At 40.1% G+C, this 24,421-nt stretch overlaps 1 protein-coding gene across 5 annotated transcripts in view; it reads right to left on the bottom strand.

The window, feature by feature from the left end:
- Nucleotides 1-24,421, bottom strand: part of CADM2 (cell adhesion molecule 2) — a 365,701-nt gene that overhangs the window by 121,775 nt on the left and 219,505 nt on the right. The window lies entirely within an intron of this gene.

Below are 24,421 nucleotides of genomic sequence, written 5' to 3'. Positions count from 1 at the left end.
TATCTTGAAACAACAACAATATTGCTTTTCCTTACTTATTAGTGTGTGTATAAATATATATATGTGTGTGTCACTTGCCAACTTACTTGTTAATAATCCAGAATGGTTAACTAAAAGAAACAAATTGCTAGAGAATAGTTTTTTGAGCCCTTGAGACCACCCTTTAGTGTTTTTAGGCCTCAGGAATTGGGTGGTGGTGGTGATGGTAGGGATACACCTTTCCAGGATCCAGAGGTCATAAGGCTTCCCCGCCACATTTATAGGCTTATTACCATAAGAAAAAAATCAGCCTAAATTATAAACCCATGCTTGAAGATTATTAAAATATATTTCCTCATGTCTATGAGCACTAGACATTATATGCCATTAAGAACATAGTTATAGATTGGATTGCAAATTTCTTTGAATTTTCTGAACCACATTCAAGGAGAAGAGAAGTAGGAGCAGGAAGATAGGACAAGCAGAGATAGCTGAATGTGCACTGAGGTACATGGTTATTCCTACTGACATATTGAATAGATGGAGGATGGTTCTTCTTGAAAGTATATACTGAGTTGCTTTTATTGTATATTGTGTCTTAAATTGTTGTGACCCAGCCTTGTGACTCAGGTATGATGAGGGGCAGGATATAAATATTAAAGAAACACACACACACACTTACAGGTAAAAAATAAATACTTGCATAGGTTTCTTTGAGTCAGACAATCTCACCAATGCATGGATATCGAGGGTAGTACCATGTCCTTGGGAGGATGGGGTAGGGAATAGTGTGCTTCCCCCTTTCACACAAGTAATATGTGAAGGGGGGTGGGTACAGTCAGGGAGCAAAATGTGAGCTGACTGGTAGATTGTATGTGCAAATCTTCAGGGAATTTGCTTGCTGCCTGGTAGGAGTGTCTGCTGTTTACATCCACTCATGATCTACTTGTATATTTGAAAATAAAGCAAATGTTACAACCATGTTTTCAGTCTTCAGGGCTCTCATTGAAATGAACTGAATCTACCCTTGGATGTTTTCTTCACTTAGGGAAGTGAGGAGTGTACAACTGTATCTGTGTTGTCTATACATGAAGTGTATACCATCTTATGTGAATCAATAATATCAAGCAGATCCTGGTCAACCTCTAGTGGTAGGAGTTTCACATTTTCATACTTTCAACACACCTGTATAAATGGCGATGCTTCTGAGATTTCCCTACACCTGTCAACTGTAGTGCCACAAAACCTGCTAGAAATGCAGTCCCACCCTCAGAATGCAGTTGTTGGCCATCTACCACTGTCCCACTGTCAGAGGGACTGCTGCCGCATGTGTTCTCCCAGGGTAGCAGGGCATTGCCCACCTCACAGTAAGTTCTGCCTTGCATATAAACCACTGGGAACCTGATGCACACATTACTCCTCCTACACACTAAATATTGTTTTAATAAGATGCATAAATCACTTCCTCAAGAATTCCCCAGGAAAATGCAGATTACTGGAAGAAGACAAGTCATTAGAAAAATGAGATGGGACAGGGAAGAGGTATTTTTTATAGAGAATCTCTTAAAAATATTGAATTCAAAATGATACATTTCTGTTTTGGTAAGGAAAGAAATTAAGAGAAAATAAGAGAAAATATTAAATGAATATTTGGAAGTACTAGAGTTGCAGAACTGCACAAAATGTTAATAAATTCTCCACTCTGGAGATGTTGTAAGTAGTATTTCCCCAGCTATATACAAAGCCTTGCAATCTTTCCTTCCATTCTATTGGGGAGGGGAGGCAACTGAATCAATCTCTCAGACAGTTCTACTAATAAAATTGCAGCCAAGATACATAGCATGAGAGAGCATATAGAAAATAAATTATTTTAGTGCTCTCAACACATTTTGGATTCACACAGTTCAATTTATTCATGTGATCAATCTTGATCATTTCCACTTCTGTGCTGAGATAGACAATTTCATGAATGAATCGGGTAATCAAAAACATAAGCACCCACCCCCCCTAATATGAAACAGTGCTAAATAGAGCAATATAGAAAGGGAATTGTTGTTGATTAGCCCCGAAGGAATAAGTTTAGCAGCTGTAGAAGACATAAAAAAGTGACTGCAACAATGACCATGCAGCTGAAAAGCTTTTACTACCTCAGGCTGTTAGCATTTCTCTGTTATCGACAATGAAAAGAAGCAAGCTAATATGAATGGACATAATATATAATGAGATTCTTAAAAGTGAGGTCTGCTACAAAAAACAACAACAATTTCTGACACACTAGTTCTAGTGTATTATTTGCTGTTATTATAGTAGTTGTGCCTCCTAATTGGGTTGCCCAGATATCATAAAACAAAAATAAATGCTAATTTTGCAGGTACTTAAGTCTCTTTCCCTTCATTTTACTTAAGCTTGTTGCTAGCTGGTTGCAGGGTTACACCCATCATTTCTATCCAATGAAGAAAGCTGCATCATCTTGGTTTCCCTCCTCCACAGACATTCCAGGTTGTCAACATCCTTCTTAAACTGTGGTGCCCAGAACTGGACACAGTATTCCAGGTATGGTCTGACTGAGGCAGCATAGAGTAGTACTAGAAAAGGCTGTGGTGTGTGCTTGCATGTGTGTGAGTGTGTATCGCCCACAACAGTTTCTGCAGTTTGCAAATGTGCCCTTTGGCCCAAAAAGTTAGCTGACCTTTGCTCAAAATGAATCTCCAGAAATTTCCATGCTAGTTACCTATGCTGAAAAAGACTGTAGCTGCTGCTTCTAAAATGTTTTCCACAAAGACTGTAGCTATATTAATAAATGTATTTATGGCCACTAATAGAAAGAAGACAAATAGTTCCTGGTGAATCTTTCCTGTTTATTGGGGGAAATTGATTTCTGGAGTATCAACAGCATACAATCCATAATAGATGTGAGGATCCGTTTTTTGGGGGGAAATTAAGGAAAACAATCTTTAAAGATAAACAGCAGCCTAAACCAGACCTGACAGACTTGACTGATGACATAATACCCTCTTCCTCTTGTGGTGGTGACACAAAAATGCCAAAGGACACAAAACTGTCAGTCTTCTTGTTTATTTTCTATCTTAGACTAATAAAAGGATGTGTGTGATTGACAGAAGACAGAGATGGGCATGGACCCAGGCATCCAGTGTGCACTTTTGTTTGAAAAATGTATTGATGTTTTGAGGGTTGTGATATTTATTATTGCCTTTTTCTACCCCAACTTTGCTTTCCCTTTAACAACATTTTTTCAGATGCTATCTTAGTGATTATTAAATCTTCATTGTTAATAATAACTGGTGCTACTTATATTAACAATTTGGACAACTGTGGGGTGCTAGAACTATATGGCAAATAAAAATATTGAAATAAGGATCATTACCCTTTAAGCTTCCTCAAACTATAAATTACCTTTTGATCAAAAGGTAAGTAATTATCTTGGCAAACAAAGTTTTGCAATATCAGCTCCTCACCAAAAGAAGGTAGGAAGAAAGAAAGAAAGGCAATGTTTATTTTTGTTCTAGAAAAAAATAGTGGCATATAATTCAATATTTAGGGGTTCTTAACAATGCAGTGAAAAATATAATTGTTCTACAAAATGCAGAAAGGCTGCAATCCTATGCACATTTACCTGGAAATAAGCTCTACTAAACCAAAATAGTCTTACTTCCAAGAAAAAATGCACAGGATTGCTCTGCAAAGCAACACTAAGTACCATGACAAATTACTGTGCAAGCTGTTTTGTAAAATAACAGTTTATACTGTAAAGCATTACACATTTTGACTGTGAAGCTGGAATGGCAAAACCCAAAGAATAAGACTATGTATTGTGGAAAAGCACACATTAATTTATTTTAGTCTATGAACCTTCAGCATGATCTTGCAATTTAGAATACAATTGGGCTAGTGATGATTAGGATTTGCAGCCAGCCAGACTTACTGTTTTTGATGCTGGTGATTGGGCTACCATTGGGCATGCATTTGCACTAAGGTCACATGAAGATGTTAGTTAAGTGCTAACTGATAGTTACAAGGGTCATATGACTTCTGTTTATTTCAGCAGAAATTGCAAATGATCTTGAAAGTTAATATAAGGCTTGAGTAATAAAAAATGAGTAATAAAAAATAAAAAAAATGTGTCTTATGTGTATCAGCATGGATAGCTCAGTGACTTAAATGATTTTTGTTCTTCTGTAAATCTTAGGTGGTTACTCTGGGTATGTTGATACTCACCTCTTTCTAAGTGACTCCATTTTTGGAAAAATCACATTGGCACGGGGCACTATTAGTGAGGGGGGGTACATTGTCAAATCCGTTTTAACTTTGAGTTGTGATGTCATCACATTTACTAATGCCCACCCTGAAGACCTGTGAATTCAGCATGTAACAGCAATCATATTGAACATATAATTTAAAAGGCACAGATGCCAAGATGTCCAAATTACCTAAATCATATGCCTATTTTGTGTATGCAGACTCTCAGCTACCTCCAGGCAAAGTCCATTTAATGGACAGTTGTGTGAGTGTAGGTTGGTGGAAACAAGTGAGAGACATAGATTACAAGTTCTGTTTGAAATATGAATCCTGGGAAACTGCTTATCCTCACTAAGGCAAATTCCCAGTCTGTGTAATGAGAATATTTACTTTGTGCCTAGGGGTATCACAGGATTTAATTGACTAATGCTTGCTTGCAAAGGTCACAGTAAGTGCTGAATCTGTGAAAGAAGTAGAAATACAACTAAAAAATATGAAGCGCTTAGGGACACAAGGCTTCGGGAAGATGCAGAAGTAACCAAATGTAAGTGGTGTTCATTCTGAACACTGAATTGTACTCACTAGTACGCCACATTCAGCTATGTTTGTTGCATGAACTTGCACTTTGTTCAGGTGTTAAAATCTATAAAAAGTTGCCCATGTGTCTATCTGGATGTCCCCCCGCCTTGCTTTTAGCATTTCATGACACATGTAACAAGCACATTTCACAAGTGCACTCGATTTTCACCTAGTGTGTCTTCTGCTTTAACTTCTTGGAAAACCGATCAAAAGGATGTGCCCATGTCCATACACATATGCCTCTTCAACAACAGATATTTCTTACTTCTGTCATATGAAAGCTAATGCAATGATTTTCTATTATTTTTCTGTTAAGAGGATGAACAATAGCATTTGATGAACTGCCACATCCCTGACCTTCCCCTGCTGTTAATTCTGATCATGTTCACCCACATCGCAACTAGTTTGGCCCTCTGCTTCTGCTGCAGCCCAGGCTTGGCCAGAGAGGCTCTGGGATTGCATAGTTCCTTTGCTCAGAATCTCGGAGTTCTGGATTTTGATTTATTTTTTTGTGCACTGTCTTCTAGTGTTCAGCACTATATGAAGTTTTGAATGGATCCTCTAAAGCACAGCCAAAATGTAGGTGTGTTTTTATTTTTTTACATTTTAGTAGTCGTCTTCGGAGACAATGGAAGAGTGTGCTTTTGGGGGGTGAAATCAAACAGTTGCAGAGTCTGCTGTAGCTGAGTAGATTGATATGGGAGAGATGTCTTCTGTTGCTGCTGGAGCAGATGAAGGCGTCCAGTTGTGCTGCCACAGATACACCATGCTGTTTCTTCTTTCTGCGCTCATCCCAATGGTCATTCTCGGCCACTGCTGTGGGAGAGCACATCTTTGTATGAGACTCTGTCCTGCCATGTGATGCCCAAAATCTTCCTGACACACTGCATGTGGAAGGCGTTGCTCCTGGCTGTAATTTGCCCATGACTCACTTCCATGAAGCAGCATGCTCAACACACAAGCTTGGCAGACCTTAATCTTGGTATTGGTTGTTAGTATCACATTCTCCCATACCCTTTTGGATCCACGAGCCATTGCCAAAGCTGCCTTACCCATACGTTTGTCCAGTTCAGCACTGACGGAGAGATTGCTGGTTATGGTGTAACCCAGGTAATAAAACAAATATAGACTACAATGTTAGCTTGACTCTAGAATAAAGGAAGTTATGATGTGAGGACAAAGTTATTCACATCACTACCACCATCTTAGGCAGATGATACTAGTAAGGGGTAAATCACAAAAAAAGGCATGCCCTCAACAACAGAGAAGCATAACAAAGTAGGTTTATGCTGTAGATGAGGAATGAAAAATAGGATGTGGGGAAAATGTAAGCTGGGGCCACGGATTCAAACCCTCCCCCCACTTGCATGCAGCAGTGGGCTGAAAAGGGTTCTACAACACTAAATTAATATGTTGATCATACAAATGGTGTGAATTGTTACATAGAGCTGAACCTGTATACTGTTAGATTGTATTTTAAGTAGTTGTCATTAGATTTTAAATGTATTTTCGTACGATGAAAACACAGCAATGAATCAATCCATTTATAGTTTAAGAATGTAAATGTAAATATATTTATGCTCCTCTGCTTTTAGGGTGCTTTTCTGCTTCTTCTTGTACTCAGGGTCACCAGAAACCCTCTTTTGTTGCATCTGAAGAGAAGAATCAGAGCAGTTATCCATCCCATGTGAGTTCTGGGTCACAGATACTACCTAAGCAGTTGGGGATAAACCCATAGAGAATTGACAAACATGAATAGTTGCATTTTTAATTTTAAAAAAGAAAAGAAAAACAGCAGTTGCGTAGCTTTAAGTGTCCTATAAGTAAGCCTCTATAGATGCAGGGGTTTATACTGCAATTATGTGGTAGTGATGTAGAAGTAAGACTACAAATAATACAGGAAATATAGAGTTGCTAGCAGCAACTATCATTATTTTAAATTTTGCACCAGTTTTCTGTGTTAGTTGCCTTTTATTTGCCTCCTCATGAATTCTGATATGTCACGTTTATATAATAATTTTCTTGTAATGTACAGGCACAGCATCATCAACTTGACAAATTAGCAATTCCGTTTTCTGACTATGTTTTAATAGCATTAAGATATTTAATAGTGAAGCACTGCATTGCTGTTAGTGCATCATTTCAGTGGCTGAAATTATTTGTTCCTTGGCAACGTGACACAGTAAACAAGTTGAACTAAGCTTCAGTAACATACACCCTACCATGCCTTATTGCTTAAGTAATATACAAAAGCTGTCTAGCCAGTGAACACAACAGCAGGTTAAAAAAAATAACATTCAACTCACATATTTCAGATAATAACACAGTATTTTATTATAATTTCAGGTGCAAGAGCCTGCCAACATTTCAGCCATCTGGCCTTTCTGAGGGCACTATACAAGTAAAATATGTGAATGAAAGATGTGACCTGAATACATTTACTTTTTTATTTGCTGTACTCAGCTTTCGCTAAGCTAAAGGCTCTTTACTAGAGGGTATCACACACACACACACACACACACACACAAAGTGACTTTTATTTGGTTAAACTACAGCTTTCTAAATATGGGTGTATACCAATGTAGAATCTATTTTAAGATTATTTTAGTTGCAAAATTTTAATCCATAAACATAGCCTCACACTGTAGGAATGGGATCTCTCTCTATCCATCCTTTTCTATCTCTAATCAAAATTAATTTAGATCAGCAGCTTTCAACCAGTGTACCGTGGCACCCTGGGGTGCTTTGAATGATGGTCAGGGGTGTGGCAGGCAACACTGGCCTCTGTCCCTCTTTCCTTCCCTCCCTCCTCTAATGCCCTTTCCTGTCTCTGCTGCTGCCGCCACAGCTGCCTCCAAAGGTAAGATGCTGGCCTCACTTTCACCTTTGGCCAGTCTAACAGACTAAGGCTGGGGGCATCATTGAAAGTTTCTATTTTTAGATCATTGAAAGTTTCCATGTTGTATCTATTCTTTTTAAGCGCAACAGCTACAAATGCCTTCTAGAGAATCTTCTCGTTTGTTTATTCCCTCTCTGTTATATATAAATTTAGCCAATTCTATTGTCTCTAAAATTTTCCTTAAGTTGTGTGTGTAGGTCCCCAGGCCACCCCACAAAATAATTTCACACATCACATGTAATTTTAGTTTTGGTTTTTGGGCACTATTTTAGCCACAACTTTATTAAAATACAAAATCTGTGAGTGGTTGTTTAGACATTGGTTATGACTATCTGTCCCCCCGCCAGGGATAGAACTGACATTCCGAGCTCCAATCAGAAGCCAGTTGAAGGGAAAGTCAATGTTGGGAATCAGGTGAGCTGAGCGTCAGTCCCACGCCACTCACCCAACCAGCTCCCCAAGGCTTGCCGGCCCTGGTCCCATGACAGGGATTAGACGAAATTGTGGTAAGCCCCAGGATTCCTTTAACGGAATTCCCTCCAGCACAATAGGAGGAGCAGGCACAGCCTATCCTGACCCCTCCACCACCAGCTTTTTATAACCAATGCCTAACCGCAACCTTACAAGTTGTGACAAATTGCTAAGTAGTAGGTAAAAACCAAATGGCACCAGCCAATCAGCCAAATGGCAAAATTCCTACTAGGCCTCTGCACCAAGGCAGACGACCCCATGACAGGCAAAGCAAGGTCAACCGGAAAACAGGGCGGGCGGGCGGGTGATCCAATGCACTCTGCAAAAGAGAAAGGAAAACCAGAGAACCCCAATATTTAAAGGCTATGATCCCACCCACCAATTTGCTACATGCAATTTGCCCCAGCAACCCGGTCATCCAATCAATGCACCAGGCAATAGCCATTAACCTGCCTGGCAACACAGGGCTGGCCTGGTGGCCCACACCGCAACACGCACTCTCATTTAATTGGAGAATGCGCTTTAACAAACCATTCCTTTAGGAAGGCACAGAGCACTATGCCCTTTCTGCCACCAATACGCAGGAAGCTATCTTATACCAAGTGACTAGTTCTCAAACAACAATTTGAGCATAATTCAGATGTAACATTAAGCAAAAACATGGCTGGTTTTTTTGGCAGGGGATAAGCAAAGTTCTTGTCATTTCAGCAGAATGTACCAACACTGCATGTTCACATTTAAACCATAGTTTAATTTAACTATGGTTTAAATAGTGAACTGAAGGCTACAGAATCTTGTTCCACAAAAGGAATCTATACTCAGCTTTTCCATTGTTTTAAAAGTCCTAACAAAATAGCATTCAAGTAAAGCATGAATGATATAGTATGGACTTTGCCTGGTGCCTAATGAAGTCACAGTGATCTTTAGTAAAACAGTTCCATAGTTTCAGAACCACCATAGAAAAGACTGTGTTTAATCACTGTTACTCTTTGTTTCCCAGATGTACAATATAGGCTTATGAGACAAATATGAGCAATTATTAACATAGATGTGTTCCTATGTTCCTATACACCCATAAAGGGAAATTGTAATATACACAAACACCACTGATTAACTTAGAACTAGGGAATTATGGAGTAAAACACCCAATATCTAGTTTATATTTGCACATTAAATTTAACTTTTGGGGAACTGGTTTCATATAAGAGCTGAACAAAACCCCATCTTGATGTGAACTGCATGACCAAAAGGACCTAAACCCATTTCCCTCCCCCCACCCAGAACATTTTTACATTCAGGCATCCAGCAGTGAAACCTGAACCACTCATGCACTTCACAATACAACAACTATCTATACCTTTCCTATATGCATCAGATACTATTTTAAAGTGGGGGTGGGGGGGGGAAGAGAAGGATATACTATAGAACAGCCAGAATCTGGTGGTGGGGTGCAGTGAGCTGGGCATGCATAGAAGACCTTGAACTTGTGAACTTTTACAGGATTTTTAACTTCCTGTAGCTGCATAATATCACCCAGCTGGAACCGACCTTTGTCCATTCTTAGAATTATTTATGTCAAAATCAAACGTGGGACAATGACTTTCGTTTAATGCATTTCCATAACAAAGCAATGCTTAAAAATAACTGCTGGGGAATTTCAAATCCTGTTCTGTCCACAGAATAGTGGCTTGAATTTAAAGGCATGCTGATAGCTAGGAAAAGAATGAGCACTTTTGTATTTTGCTCTTGTAATGAATATGGAGTATCGTACATTTTAAAGCAATCTGTAACCCTGCAGATATTGTACTGTGCCATTAATAGCTTTGATTACAGCCACTCCATTAGTCCAGCTGAAGTAGAATGAGTGGATGAGAGCCAATAGGCCTCACAGCAAGGATTTACAGGGCCACTGATTGCCTAAATATTTGATCTTTGTCTTCATCGTACATCAAATACAGTATTTACTTGATAGCTAAGTGGTCACCCCTCTGTTATAAAGAGTTCATTATCTCTGCAAGTCATTTTGGGAGTTGTAGTTCTTGGAACAAATTGTTTTCTTCTACATGAAATAAAAGCTGGTTATTGACTCGATTAGCGGTAATAGAAAATAGAAATGATTTTCATTAGTAATACAGATAATGTTTGCACTAATCTCACAGAAAACCAGACCACCATAAAATGCTAATGGGTTGGCATTGGGAGTATATCTCACAGATAACTGATTTTTCTCCTACTAAAAATAAATGAGTTTACATGAAATAATAGGCAGAACTTACAATAATAGCAGAAGGACTTATTGTGTACTTTTGACCTCCTCAGAAATGCCAAATAATTGCATCAAGAAAGATAACACTGATTATGGGGTAACTATAGGCATACACTTGGGACTGATCCATGACTCAGATTAAGCAGAATTCCCACAGGGGGACTGACAGCTCACTTCCTTAGGGGAGCAGCCACATCTTCCACATTTAAAAGAAGCCTCCCCATTCTGGACATTTGCAGGGCCTCCACGAACACATTTGCCAAACACTGTAAGATAGATTCATGGGCCTCACTCAACACAGTCTTTGGGAGAAAAGTACTTCAGCAGGTAGCCAGTCTATGGCCCTACTCCTCTTCCACCCATAGATACTACAACTCTCTTACACCCCATACCAGGACTGCCCTCCAGGAACCTCTGGGGGGAAACGGAAATTCTTACCATGAATTTCTATTCCTGTGCCTCCTGGAGGGCAGGGGCCAATTCTCATCAGAGGCCAGATCATGGAACATAACGGTAACAACAGGGCCATAAATCCTTAGTATAAGGCACCAGGGTAGGATGTTTTTATCCTGCATCTGTTTCTCATGTCTGTCATGCTCCAGAGCACCACGGACAGAGACAATAAGTAGCAACAACACCAAGTAGGCACCTTGAAACAGCATCAAGGAACTCTATGGGGAGTCTGCAATGGGGTTGAGGGGTCTGTCTTGCTCTGACAGCCAGTTTGGAGAGGGCAGGATTGCCCCTCACCTAGGAGGATTCAAATTGGACCCTATGAACCTGCAAGAGAGGAGATATGTTTTTCAAACATTAAGTCTTGTCTGGGATGTCCTGTGGAGGTTTCATGTAAGAAGGTGGTCAGGCTCCAATGAGAAGTAGAGGGAGCTTGGGAAGTTAGATCTAGGAGACCAGGAGATGTTGGATCCTGGTGAGGGTTCCAGCTTGCCCTTCAGGGGTGGCATCCAACAGGAAATATTATGCCAAGCCAGCACTCACCCAACATCCATCTCCTAGGACATGGAGATGTCGGCATGCACAAACCTAACCTAGCCACTGCCAGCTCACTAGAAGGAGTGCACGCTTGCCTGCCCTGTCTTAGAACTCTAGCCGCCAGCCACACTTAATGTTGTGGCCACTCCACCCTTTGAAAGGAAGGTGCAGGGGACCTGTTGCTTGTTGGTGCCTTTGATCTCTCATATCACAGCTGATCCTTGCAACCTGTGACTTGCCTTCTTTACCATGCTAATATAAAAACAAAAGCCTTCAGCAAAACCAAAGCTCCAAGTTCCACTTCTTCATCAGACATGGAGACCTTTGACAATTGTGTTCCTTCTTGTTGGGTGAGACGTTGCAGATTAGAGCTAGAAACGTAGTTCGGAATCATTTCTGAACTGAGTTATTGCAAGAATATATGTACACTGCAGTTGCTCGTACATTGTTTAGATATACAATATATGTAAATCTGTATTGATGCTATCTGGCTAGTAATCATATCAGTTTCTTTCATTCATTCATTCACCCCATTCATTCATTTCTTATTATCCCATGCTTCAGCCAGAAAGGCACCAGAGTGAGCAATCAGATCACTAAAAAGAGGAGGTGATGGACTCTCCTTCCTTGGAGGTTTTTAAGCAGAGGTTGGATGGCCATCTGTCTTGGATGCTTTAGTTGTGGTTCCTGCATTGCAGGGGGTTGGACAAGATGGCCTTTGGGGACCCTTCCAATTCTATGATTCTCTGAAAAGAAAAAGACAACCTCAAAGCACATATAGCCAGTGGTGTAGTGTGGGTTATCAGCACCCGGGGCAAGGCAAGGCAAGTAATTTGCACCCCCTAACCCATGGATTTGTGCCCCCTAACCCTAACCCCCAGATGTTGTGCCCGGTGCAGCCAGCCCCCCCTGCACCCCCCACACTCTACGCCACTGCATATAGCTGTTGTTTTCTGATAAACTGTTCTCATTTAACATTATTGTGACAACATTTGATGGTTGGAATAAGACCGTCAATTAAAATTTAGCAAAGAATTTTAGGGCTTATTTGAATGCTCTTTCAGATATATCCAATGTTTAACTCGTTTGTGAAAACTCAATGCTAATTTAAAGGAACATGCTATAAAAATACCAGTTGCTAAGAAAAAGTAAATATGAACTTGGCAGTAGCTGTAATTTCTTACAACGTGTGACATTTTAAACTGCTTTTAACTTGGACTGCATATAATTTGGAATGGTAATAAAAGTCATAGGTGGTGTCAAAAGCCGTATTTTCAAATTGCTCTTTTACAACAACAACAAAGAGAGAGAGGGATACTCTCCTTTTGGCTAAGCTTTTAATGAGCTCTTGAGTAGTAATTAAGGCCTGAAGTGGTGTGTTTTTTCTTCATGCCTTGGGAATAAGTACATATTTTTGTCTATTTATAATTTTTAAAAGATCAGTTCAAATTAAGGGAAGAGGGGCTTTCCCAAACACTGACATTTATTTTGGCTACAAATATTTTTTAAAAACCCTGAAGATTTTTAAAACAAAAATGTAAATCAGTCTTGTTTTCTGTTACAACGACGCAGCTGTGGAATTCACTTCCACTGGAGACTTGCCAAACTCTGAACCAGAGCATTTTCCAGAAGTATAGAAGGACCTTCTATTTGCTTTGCATATTTAATATCGAAGGTTAACTTGGAAGAGTAATTTTAATATGACTTGGTATTATATGTTTTGACATATATTGCTGCTATTTTAGTATTGTTTATTTGATGTTAAACTACCCCTTCAATGAATTGGACAGCTAGAAATTAAGATTTCATTAGTGTTCAGTTTTCATTTCTAGGCATATATACCAAGAAATACTAAAAAATGAAATAACATTTTGTTTAGTGGAAAGTGAGTATTCGGACCAAACTAAGCATGATTACAGTTATGCATGAAAGCATCTCTAACTTTTAATTTTTTCCCCAAATGCTACCAGGTGCTCAGTGGGGGTGTACCTGTGTGATTATGTTTCCCTTTCTTGGATTTCCTACTATTTGAACTGTTAGGAAAATCATATTTGAACATGTTATGTTTTAGGTAATGGGGTAAACAGAATTTTTAGGAGGGCAATTTTCACCAGGAAAATGAGAGAAATGGAACTAACTGCAGAGGCTAAAAGAGCAGCTGTATGCAAAATAAATTAGAAAGGCAGATTCATTATTACATCTCTGTATTCTAGTTTGACTTTGAGACATTCAGACAGCTTCAACAGATAAGGGCAATAAAGTTTCAAAAATATTTATGCTTCCATATCCTGTAGAGGTGAGTTCCATAGAGCAATTGTGCAATTTTTTTATTATTAACTATTACATTTGCATCCAACTCTTCACTGAAGGAATTCTGAGAAGCATTTAGCCTCACAATTGTATATCGGAGACTGGGAAATTAATTCCCCAGTAACCACCAATCAGGTATTTTGAAGCTGAACAGAGGTTTGAATTACAGATAGGTAGCCGTGTTGGTCTGCCATAGTCAAAATAAAAAAATTCCTTCCAGTAGCACCTTAAAGACCAACTAAGTTAGTTCTTGGTATGAGCTTTCGTGTGCATGCACACTTCTTCAGATACACTGAAGAATACACTGTATCTGTACACAGATACAGAGGTTTGAATGTCAGTTTCCCACACTCAAATTTGGCAGTCTAAAGTGCCCCACACAAATACATCTCATTGCTGAACAGACAAGTCTTAGTGAATTGATCTTTAAAGAGACATATCATAGCTTTGCACTGTTTTTTAAAAGATGGTATTATACAAAAACATATTGTACTGAAGAGTTAGAAATACTGCATTTTGATTTTCTTTTTCCTCTGCAATGACCATTCCGTTTTAGCATCAGTGAGAAAAAGGCCTGCATAACGGTGGTGGTGTGATTGTTCCTGTGCTACATTTCCCATGCGTTCATTCACACAGAAAAATAAAGTGTTTGTAAATTGGCCCTATAAATAGAGAAGAATTACAATGTGCAGTTTTAATCTGTAGTATTAGAGACTCTCCCATTGGTTGCTGTACTCATGTCCTGCTTCTGGGCTTCCCATAAGCATTCATTTGGCCTCTGTGAAAACAGGATGCTAGGATAGATGTACCTTTGATCTGATCCAATATGGATGTTCTTATGAACATACAGAGGGCCACAGGTTCCCCATTTCTGGGAGAGAATTTCTCTTCTCCTGGTCTCTTTCCCTCTGCCCCATATATTATGGCGCTCCTCTAAGATAACCACCAGTGCTTCTTTTCTCAAATTCTAGATGTTAGGGCTCTAGCCTTTCAGGGAAAATATTTCTACCAAACTGCAAGCCATTATATCTAAACTCAGCTTATGAGGTTATGTCTGACTAAAGCCTACCATGATCAAATGTGAAGGACCATAAAACACAGCGGCAATAATGACTAACTCCAGGGAAGATGGAAATGCTTTCCACATCTCCTTTCTGAAGAGAACAACACAGACCTCAAGAGTAAGCTTATTATAGCAGAAAATTCTATATTGGATACCACTGGGAGCATTTAAAGTTGTGAAGTCATGGAAGAGTTACAAACAAGCTATGAAACTGAAACTAAATAGCCTCCTGACAGGAGATACTGTATGTAGACCCCTGCCTCAAAATTCTTGGCTACAAATGGTAGGGGAGCTCTGGTTATGAACACTTCTGGTTAAGCACACTTTGGATTACGAGCTCTGCTAACCCGGAAATAGTTGCTCCCGGCTGCGAACTTTGCCCTGGGATGCAAGCGGGAGGTGTGCACGCAGTGGGGGGGTCCCCTTAGTGAAAGCGTGCCTCAGGATAACAGTTTCAACTTAAGAATGGATCTCCGGAATGAATTAAGTTCATAACCAGAGGTACCACTGTATTTAGGCAATGGAAACACCTTATAGGCTCTCCTGTTCTGCCCAAAGGACCAGCATTGTAACAACAGCAACAACACTAAGCCCCAACATCCTCCCTGATACACACACAAAAAAGGTAAGTGTTCAGATTGTACTGTGCTGGTCCTGAGGGTTAACTGTGCGGTGAGGTCCAAGTCCAGTCCGAGGCAGAGGGTGCGGTATGGAGGCTGTCCGTCAAAGCTGAAGCGGGGTCCAAGGCAGGGAGTCGGGTGAGGTCAGGAACTTTGGCAGAAGAGCAGGGCAGGGTGCAGGCAGGAACAGGCTACCAACAATGTTGCTCCCGCAACCTGGGACTGGGCTGGCTGGCTTTTATCTGCCCTGAGGTACAGAGCAGCCCTGGTCCACAGGTGACTCGCCTCTCCTGGCCTGGAGGCGAGCACTCCTCCTGCAAGAACTTAGTTCCCTCCGCCTCTCTGCCCTGAGGCTCTGCAGTTCAGGAGAGGCTGGAGGGTTACCGGGCCCAGAGGCAACCTCAGCTTCCCCTGATGGGGCTGAGAGTGGAGCACCTGCAGGCAATGGGTCCTCCATTACCTCAGGAGCCAGAGCAAACTCAGCTGGTGCCTGCACCTGAGGATCCAGCACAGGTGAGGACCTTTCAGGCTCAAGCCCTAGCCCCAGCTCAGCTGGTTCTGAAGGCGGGGACTCCTGTGCAGGCTGGGATTCCTCAGGTTCAGCCTCTGAGTCCGAATCCCAGGCCATCACATGTACATTTCTTATGGGCAGCACCGCCAGAGACATGGATATTTTAATTAAACTCCTGCCACATCATAACACATGAGTGGGTGTGCATATGACATCACATAAAGCTGCTGCCCAAATGTTTAACAGGATTAAGATAAGACATGTTTCATACAGAAGATGCTCTGTGGGAAACATGCTGACGGAAGAAAACATTCATCCTTGCAACACAGAATAGGTTTATGGAATTCTCTTCCACAAGATGAGGAAGCTGAAAAATTCACTGAGGACTGGTCTACCAAATGGCAAAAGGAACCTGCAGCAAAACATTGTTGTGTAGGATGCTCCTGTTCACTGTTCAAGTTAGTCCATCATGCTCGCCTTCCGCCTGCCCCATTCAAACAGAAAACAGATAACTGGCATAATATGGTCACTGAGCATGCTCAGGCCACATTTGGCTGTATCTGCTTCCTTTTTAGTTCTGTTCATCCTAAACATTTTTTGTTGCTCTGTAAACCTTGTAGTCTTACAAGACTGATGGTATCTCCCACTTATGAATAGGTGGTGCTGTTGTTGCTACATAAAGAATGGCACCAACTCCTGAGCATCAGAAATAGAGGGAACAAATGGGCCACTGCAACAAAATGTTACAGTGTGATGTGCTTTTGAGTGTACCAGTCACTCCATTCCTCCTTCCCCTAGTTTTGCTTCTTCTTCCAACAGCCAGCATTCCATGTTTACCAAGTATGTTCTGACCTCACTAACATGCTTTTGGGGAAGTACATGTCCAACCTGCATTAAAATCTTTTATTTTTGTCCCATTTACTAAGAATGCTCGTCTGCCATTGGTGTATCTTAATCCACAAAACAAAGAGATGAAAACATTACCACTGTATTTAGTAGTCATACACAAGATGTAAAACACTAGCCATTTCTTTTTGAAACAGCACCTTTAAAAATCCTAATTCAAACATGAGAATTTTATTCAAATCTTGTGCAGGATTTGATTACCATGAATATGGGACAGAGAAAACATTTTAGAAGGCTGTAGAAAGACCTAAAAAAATTCATTCAATTCAAAGTTTTGAAGTTATAAGCCGAAACACAGAGAGAATGGGGCGGGGTTGAGACTTATCACCCAATACTAAGTATGTTTACTTTGGAGTAGCTCACAATGGGGTCAACACTATTTAATTCCTGGTAATTCTGTTTAGGATTGTATCTTTAACCATAGATTTATTATTCAGTTAAACTATGTTGACAAGAAGGGTTGCCTTTGGAAATCGAGCAATTATTGCATATTTTATCAAGAACAGGTGGATTACATTCACAGGTGCTAAAGTTATTTGCCAATCTGAATGCCAGTGAGCATTTATTAGTAACCACATGAGGATCTCTACCAGCCTCCTTTTGTGAACATTGTGTGTGTGTGTGTGTGTGTGTGTGTGTGTGTGTGTGTGTGAGAGAGAGAGAGAGAGAGAGAGAATCTTAAATAAACAAACCACCTAGTAAGTCTGCTTAGAAACTTTAGAGATCAATTCTATGGCAGCTGGGATGGCATCCCAGAGCAACAGGATACGTAGGATTGTTCTCCAACAAAGTTTCAATGTTGGAGATCATCAGGTAGCAATTTGTGTGGCCCAACCAATACCAGAGCTTCAAGAGCTGTGGGGGCAGAAAGGGAGAGTTTCAAGGGACGACCAAAAAATGGTTTGGATACAAAGCCCATCTAGGTACCCCAGCATACTCCCCAAACCAGAAAGAGATTTAAATTCACCTGTATTCTTTTTCCACATTTTTTAAAATTTAAATCTTCAAAACACAAAGGTTATTTTTCTCTTGAAGAAACTTTGGCATTCAAGAGGAGGTAAGGATTAAATATACTTTTTATCTCTGTAGAGTTGAAGTTGTTGTTATTCTTTCCTAGTTAGAAATAATAATACGCACTTTACAGGGTGATGATTGGGTTAGGATTAAAAGAATACTAACTAATAACAATAGTATCAGAAATGCAGGGGACAGAGAAGCCCTTAACATGGATGAGAAAGAGGGGAATCAGAGGGAAATTTACTTGGAGTGACAGGAGCAAACTGGAACTCAGATACTCTAGGCTAACCAGCATCTTCCAAAGAAGAAGGGAAAATTAGGGGGAGTGGTAGCAGTGGTCAAATATGGGAGGAGGGAATTGGAAGATGATGGGTCATGAAGTAGAAAAGTTAACAGTCTAGAAAATAAACAAATTGAGGAAGTTGAAAGCTTTTATCACTTGGGCATGAAAGCCTACTTTTCCCCATATATGCAAAGCCATAAGTCTTCCATCTTCTGTCACTCTGAAATTGCTTCTGAATAGAGAACAAAAGCCTTCAGGCCTCCATGTTTTCCATTTTCTTTCCATAGAATATATTACCTGTTATTCAAAAGCCCCACATTCTTTTACTAGAGAAGAAACATTCTTCAGTGTAGCTGCACGAACTCATGCAAATCTGCTACAACTTCAGCCTTGGCAAGAAAAAAAATACAAATTTGATAAATGATGATGATGATGAAGATGATAAAACTAAGCTTGTTGATGAATTCTTGCTTGCTGTCATTGGTATCACAGGCAGCTTTGTCTACAACCATGCCTCAGCAGAGAAGACTCATCACGGCCCAACAAGATAAAGACCAAGATCTTCAGCTACCTTCCACTACTCAAATTTTACCGACATATTATTTCTCCCTTTTAATAGTTACTTATTTCATAGATCATGATTTCAGCAAGCATTCAACAAGTCTTTCCTTGGATTTGTGGCAAAATGTGAGGAAGACATAAGGCTTCAAGCCAACTCCTTCCAACACGCTGGGCTATGTGATGTTTGGATTGCTTCTGCCAACTGTCACTTGCATCAGTGGCACAGAGCTTGCCTTCTGCCTGTGAAACACACAGGTGGATGTAAGGCCCACCAGGGAACAGTGGTGGAGCTGAGCTGGTCCAGGAACTATCCATCCAGCTCAGTTGGTTAGAGGATCTTCTGTATCCCAAACTATTCTAATAGCTGGCACTGGTTGGCATAGGGACTGATCTGGGCTTGATTGCTGCATCAGCCTGAAGTTGGTGCAGGGATGTGTCCCAAACTGTGTCCCCCACTTCCCACTGCCAGGCTTTGGATATGGTGGTAGCTCTGCCACTCTGTAGAACCTAACTGGTGACAGCACCAGATTTGGATAGTGGTACAATATGGTTAATTCGATCCAGGTGTGATTGAACCACCATACCCAATAAATACTCATTAATGGCTCTCATTAATGTGTTAGACTGGAGGAAGGTTTCAAGTGGATTGCCATGGGGCCAACATTTTTATAAATAATTTGAATGAGGGTAAAGAGGGGGTGCTCCTCAAATTCAGAGATTACCCAGATCCATTTAGCAAGACGATATAACTTGGCTGTATTCTATCCTGATTAGGCAACATCTGGAGTACTGTGTCCAGTTCTGAGTGCCACATTGACAAACCGGAGCAGGTCCCAAAAAAGGAAGACTAGAATGGTGAGAGGTTTGGAGGAAAGCTTGAAAGTGCTGGACATACGTAATCTGGAGACATGGCAGCTGTCTGCAAATTCTTACAGTCTAGTGTGCAGAAGACTGAGCACTTGTTCTCTGTTGCTCCAGGGGGCAGGACTAAAACTAGCTGATAGAATTTTCAAGGAACCAGATATCAGCTAACTATTAGGAGAAATATATTGATGGCAAGAGTTGTGGAACAGTGAAACTGACTTAGGTTCTCCTTTACTAAACATATTTAAGCAGAGACTGGACAGCCATCTGTAAGAAGCAAAGCAGTTGAATCCCGCATTGTAGATGACCCCCAATATCCTCTCAATTTCTATTATCCTGTCATAAAAATGTTTATTTGCAACGATTCAAAATTTGTTCTTTGTACTTACAATTTCAATTTCAGCTGTAAAACTGCTATAGGCTTTTGGATGATCTTTGCATCAGTAATTCCTTGTGGATGTATTTGTACTACATCCACAAATATTTTACTTAGCATTTACAAAATTTGTATTATGAAGGTCTCAGAGTTTGGCCACGTGATGCAATAAACAGCCTCCTGCTATCTGTTGTATAGAAAGTTTGTGGACAAATTAGCATGCTTAAGACTGCAACATTTAGCTAAAATTATTTTTAAAAACCCACTCAATAGTATAGTCACAGCCTGTTTTGAAATACTGAGTACCCTTAATTTTACTTCACATCTGCAGACCTGTGCATTGCAGCATTTGGCCTTGGGCTGGAGAGAGATTACTAGCAAGTCTGACATACTTAAAGGCTGTCAAAGCTGAATTAAAGGAATACCTAAATAAGAACAAAGAAAACAAATAATGTATACAGAGATTATGAAACTAAACATACTGCTTGTACTGCAGCAAGCCACACATTTAAAATACAGCCTGAAGCATAAACAAGAGATATATTACCATATGTTTTAAGGTAATCAAAGGTTATTGCCAAAGCATTTAAGGATGTTGTAAACTGTGAAAAGGGAAATGATAATCTTCAAAATGTTTAGAACAAAAATGGCACTTTTTTTGGAGTCATTTTAAAAGGAAAAAAACCCCCAAAGTTTAAGGTGAGGAAGGAGACTGCAGCCTGAAGAATACACATCTATTTTTTTTTGAAAATAAAATATAACTCTTTTGAGTTCTAGTTACAAATATGAGGTGCAGACGAAGAATATGGTTGGAACCCTCAGTAACAGGCCATTGCTTATGTTTAATATACGGAAAGGAACACATTCACTAGGCCCCTTTCTCATAGAGATGAAATGAAAGGTGCTGCGGCTTTTTCCTGAAGAGAAGCCAGAATGTATTTAGCTTGTAGTTGTTAAATGAGGCAGAGAAACTTTCATGGGCATTGCAAATCAGTCTCACCTTGTGTCTTACTATGGAGGTGGCCTTGAAGTTGGATGTGCTATCAAAGCTCAGAATGTGTTTATATTATGCAATAAAATGGACAATTTGGCATTTACAAGACACAGTAAAAGGAATGACATAGATGCTGTGTACAGGTCTTGCCTAGGCTTTGTGAACTGAGGAACAATTGCCTATTCAGCTATGGAATCAGTGGATGGACTTGGGGCAGATATTATCTCTCTTGCTTTCCTATGTACACAGTCAAACCTAGAAGCCACTTAGTACCAATGCTACCTCACATCTAGCAAAAGCTCCAGATCAAGGTGTGTCCCCAAACTATGGGCATAATATTTCAAGGCAAGTGCAGCCCATGCAAGACAGGCTGAACACCCAAACTTGAATCAGGCAGCCTAACGCCATCTGGGGTTGCGGAGCTCATCTCGCTTTGTTGGCCGAGGGAGCCGGCGTACAGCTTCTGGGTCATGTGGCCAGCATGACTAAGCTGCTTCTGGTGAACCAGAGCAGCGCACGGAAACACCATTTACCTTCCCACTGGAGTGGTACCTATTTATCTATTTGCACTTTGACGTGCTTTCGAACTGCTAGGTTGGCAGGAGCAGGGACCGAGCAACGGGAGCTCACCCCATTGCGGGGATTCGAACCGCCGGCCTTCTGATCAGCAAGCCCTAGGCTCTGTGGTTTAACCCACAGCTCCACCCACGTCCCATTTATATACCACTTATCTACTAGCATTATAATCGGCATTGCATTCCTTAATACATCATAACATTAAACCCATTTACATACTAGATGGCCAGCAGCCTAGAAGAATCATAATGCAAGGCATTCCAACCATCTTCAGTTCCTCATTTGTGGAATGAAAATGCTAGTGCCAGCAATGATTCTGTCAGTTTTCACTACTATAACTCTGGCTGAATTTGAGCCTGAAGCACCTGGGCATCCCAAGCATAACAAACAATAGATGACAGTCACTACTTCATCGTTATTTGCATAGTGACATTCATATATAAAGTTGATTAAAGGAAAATGCTGAGGTTTTCAATACCTTTTTTCTCTCTCTACAAAAAATGCCTTCTGATTCTGTGGATAACAGAGTAGGGAAAATTAGGGAACTGACAGTGTTGCATAGTGGTTTGAGTGCTGGACTAGGACTTGGGAGACCAGGGTTCAAGTGCCCACTTGTCAAATGATGTTCACCTTGGGCCAGTCACTCACTCTCAGCCTAACTTACCCCACAGGTTTTATTGTGAAGATAAAAATGGGGAAGCATAGAAGCTTGTATGCCACCTTGAGCTCCTTGAAGGAAAGGTGCAATATAAATCATAGAATTGTAATTTCGAAAGGATCCAGAGGGTCGTCTAGTTCAACCCCCTGCAATGCAGGAATCTCAACTAGATCATGCATGACAGATGACCACCCAGCCTCTGCTTAAAAACCTCCAAGGAAGGAGACTCCACCACCATCCATGGGAGTCTGTCCCACTGTTGAACAACACTTACAGTCAGAAAGTGCTTCCTAAAGGTTAGTCAGAATCTCCTCTCTTATAACTTAATCCATTGGTCTAGGTCCTAGTCTCCGGAGAAGGAGAAAGAAAGCTTGCTCCATCTGCCATACAACAACCTTTTAGATATCTGAAGATGACTCTCATACATCTTCTCAGTCTTCTCTTTACCAGGCTAAACATACCCAGTTCCTTCAACCTTTTCTCGTAAGGCTTGGTTTCAAGACCCTTGATCATATTGGTTGCACTTTGCTGCACATATTCTAGCTGTGTTTGGACCGAGGCAGAATAGAGTGGTACTATTACTTCCCTTGATCTGAACATTATATTTCTGTATGGTTTACGTAGCCTGGAAAAGCATTAATGTTTCGGTTTGTTTATTTTTGTTTTTGCTACTGCATCCCATTCATGTTAACTTATGTTAAGCTTGTTTTCTTCTAAGAACCCTAGATCTTTTTCATATGTACTACAGGCAAGCCAAACATCCCCATCTTTATTGATGCAGCTGGTTCTTCCTGTAGGACCTGGCATTTGCCCCTACTGAAATTCTTTTTTTTTTAGTTTGGGCCTAGTTCTCCAATCAGTTAAGGTCAGCTTGAATTCTGATTCTGCCTTCTGAGGCATTGATTACCCCTCTCAGTTTGGTACCATCTGCAGATTTGTTGAACATCTCCTCAATACCTTAATCCAAGTTGTTTATAAATATGCAATAAATAAATTTAACTAGATAACAACATCAAAGGAAGAAATCAGCCACTCTAACATCAGATACTTTGTTGCAGAGAAAGGAAGAAAAAAGACTGTCCTAACTGCAAAAAGTTTTACCCAGGACTAAAAAACTGCAGATACATTGTTGTGCAGGTGCCTAGATTGGTAGTGTGATCACTTTAAAAATTGGAGTATTTACTGAATGCCGAGGAAGATGGCAGCTAAAACATAAGTTGCCATCTTTTATTTTATAGAGCCATCTATATCCCAATTATATAGGGATTTGGTTGATCTGACTTACATCCTATGCCTTTTTAAAATGTGCTTTTTTTGAGGGGGCAATTGGCTTGTTTTTATTTTAATTATGTATTTTGTGGTTTTATATCTTGATTTTATTCTGTGAACTTGCCTGGGACCGCCAGGTATAGGGCAGTATATAAATTCAATAAATAGACAAAAATAAATTACATGTGAGCTGTCATTAGAGAAGGACTCAATTAGCTCTATTCATCACTGACACCATATATATCATCATGGAAATATATAAGGAATAAGATGCTGGGAAAGGAAGGGGGGACATGTTCCTTCAAAGAGACCAAATAAAATCAAGTAAGCAATGCACAAAACTAATTAAAGTTGATGCAACAAAAACTAAAGCATTTTTGATGCAATTTATTAAACAGAAAGGCTGTGAAATTAACAGCAATCAAAAACTAATTAAAGCTGATGCAATAGAAGCAGCCAAAGAATGCCTGATAACATTTATTGAGCCAAAGAAACATGGCTGTCAAGTTAAACGAAATCAACCACATTCTGTTTTTGAATAGTAACGCAAAGATAATTATGCACTGGGTGACACTCTCTGAATAAGATTCAAGTCATTACCTCAGAAGACAAAAGGATTGACATGCAGTACTAAAGTGCTTCCACAGAAAGAGGGCCTTAATGTTTAAACCTTTGAAGAGATTCCTACTCCTAGAATATGACTCATCAATTAAATATAACATGTCATTGTTATGTTATGATAACCATTAATTAATAACTGACATTTGGGATACTTGTGTTGCCTAACAGGGCATTTCAAGCTAGGAACAGAGCTCCAACTACTTCCCAGTCTTTCCTATGTTATACCTAAGAATCACATTAACTGACATTTCAAGTCAAAGTGCCCAGGGGCAAAACAGACTCTTTATCCTCCTATAATGCTTGGCAACCTTTCATCTCTTACATGTGGTGCAATGACCAAATGAGACAACC

Source organism: Podarcis liolepis (assembly GCF_965112155.1).
Source record: "Podarcis liolepis genome assembly, chromosome: 4".
In the NCBI taxonomy this organism is placed as follows: Eukaryota; Metazoa; Chordata; class Lepidosauria; order Squamata; family Lacertidae; genus Podarcis; species Podarcis liolepis.
The sequence above is the reverse complement of the archived record's forward strand: the minus strand, read 5'-3'. Positions and strand labels throughout refer to the sequence as shown.